Genomic DNA, 2,500 nt, shown 5'->3' with positions numbered 1-2,500 from the left:
CCCATATCTCTCCATCTTTCTCGACCTTTCCACTCATGTCTCTCCCTCTTTCTCTACCTCCCCTCCCTCTCTCTCTTTCTCTTTCTTTCTCCCTCTCCCTCCCATTATTTCTTCCCCCCCCCCCCTCTCTCTCTTTCTTTCTCCCTCTCCCTCGCATTATTTCTCCCCCCCCCCCCCTCTCTCTCTCTCTCTCTCTCTCTCTCTCTCTCTCTCTCTCTCTCTCTCTCTCTCTCTCTCTCTCTCTCTCTCTCTCTCTCTCTTTCTCTCTCTTTCTCTCTTCCTTTCCCTCTCTCTCTCTTTTCCTTTCCCCCTCCCTCTGTCTTCCTTTCCCTCTCCCTCTCTCTTCCTTTCCCTCTCCCTCTCTCTTCCTTTCCCTCTCCCTCTCTCTTCCTTTCCCTCTCCCTCTCTCTTCCTTTCCCTCTATCTCTCTCTTGTTTTCCCTCTCCCTCTCTTTTCCTTTTCCCCTCCCTCTCTCTACTTTTCCCTCTCCCTTTCTCCTTTCCATTCCCTCTCCCTCTCTCTTCCTTTCCCCCTCCCTCTCTCTTCCTTTCCCCCTCCCTCTCTATACCTTCCCCTCTCCCTCTCTCCTTTCCTTTCCCTCTCCCTCTCTCTTTTTCTTTCCTTCTCCCTCTCTCTTTTCCTTCCCCTATCCTTCTTTCTTTTCCTTTCCCTATCCCTCTTTCTTTTCCTTTCCCTATCCCTCTCTCTTCTTTTCCCTATCCCTTTCTCTCCCTTTCCTTCCTTTCTCTCTCTCTCCCTTTTCCTTTCCCTCTCCCTCTCTCTCCCTTTCCTTCTCCCTCCCTCATCCCCTCCCTTTCCCTCACCCTCCTCCTTTCCCTTTCGCATACCCTCACCCTCTCTCTTCCTCTCTCTCTCTCTCTCTCTCTATCTCTCTCTCTCTCCCTCTCTCTCCCTTTCCCTCTCCCTTTCCCTTTTCCTTTCCCTCTCCCTTTCCCTCTCCCCTTCCCTCTCCCTTTCCCTCTCCCTCTCTCTCCCTCTATCTCCCTTTCCCTCTCCCTCTCTCATCCTCTCCCTTTCCCTTTCCCTTTCCCTTTCCCTCTCCCTCTCTCCTCCTCTCCCTTTCCTTTTCCCTCTCCCTCTCTCATCCTCTCCCTTTCCCTTTCCCTCTCCCTCTCTCATCCTCTCCCTTTCCCTTTCCCTCTCCCTTTCCCTCTCTCATCCTCTCCCTTTCCCTTTCCCTTTCCCTTTCCCTCTCCCTCTCTCATCCTCTCCCCTTCCCTCACCCTCTCGTTCTCCCCCCCCTCACCCTTCCCTCACCCTCTCGTTCTCCCCCCTCCCCCTTCCCTCCCCCTCTCGTTCTCCCCCCCTCACCCTTCCCTCACCCTCTCGTTCTCCCCCCTCACCCTTCCCTCACCCTCTCGTTCTCCCCCCTCACCCTTACCTGCTGCAGTTCCGCGATAACCCAGACAGAGCGAAAAACAAACCTGGTCAAAACCTGATCTTTATTAATTCCATCTATTTAGCGCAAAGGCTTTTAACCTGATTGAAAACATGGGCTTCCAAATATTTACTTTCTTGACGTAGTAATCTCCATTCACAGAAATTGCGATTACCGGTTGCTTCAGACTGCTTCATCGGGCGTCAGATGAATACAATCACTTTCTTTTTCAATCTTTTTAATTGTAAGTAACCAATACATTTAATTCTTTATTTTTCTTAATATTTTTCTTTTCTAGATTTTTATATTACGATTTTTTCCCTCTCAACATTATTAAGAACACGTGTCATGAGCGAGATCTAATATTCATGTTTCATTATTGATTAATTCTATATGATATGAACTGTTCTTTTGTTCATCTCCAGTTACTTTCACTTGCATTCATTCATCCAGCTCTTAATTCCGGATTCAAGATATGCTGATGACATGTAATCTATAAATCTGCGTCCCATTCAAGGTAATGGGAATTAAGGGTTTGGTGATAATAACAATGATAGCAATCAACTAAAGGCAGCAACTAGGGTGATCCTGGTAATGTGGACCGTAATTATGACGCTTTTCATAACTGTGGTGGCAATAATGATTAGAATGGTAATTAGAATGAGGACTTATACGATGATCATGGTGATATAATTAATAATGATTATGAGTATAATGATGGTGATTATAGTGGTTATGATAATGATACCACAGTGACAATAGCAGCAGTAAACAGAAAAAAGCAAATGTTATACCGCCAAGAGAACCAAGACAACTAGGGTTAAATAAGATAAATGTGGTAATATTTTAAAAGGAAAGTGATGCATGTACGCTTACATATTCTTACTCAAAAATATATATATAACTAAATCCAATCAAATAGATATAAAAGTCCCCACACAAGGTCATTCTTTCCCCTTCCTACTCCCTTACCCTACCCCTTAAAAAAAAATGTTTCCGCTTTCATTTCTGCTCAAAATGTTTCTTCCTTCACCCCCTCCCCCCAACACACACACACACACACACACACACACACACACACACATACATACACACACACAC

Source organism: Penaeus chinensis, chromosome 34, assembly GCF_019202785.1.
Source record: "Penaeus chinensis breed Huanghai No. 1 chromosome 34, ASM1920278v2, whole genome shotgun sequence".
NCBI classification, from domain to species: Eukaryota; Metazoa; Arthropoda; class Malacostraca; order Decapoda; family Penaeidae; genus Penaeus; species Penaeus chinensis.
The sequence above is the reverse complement of the archived record's forward strand: the minus strand, read 5'-3'. Positions refer to the sequence as shown.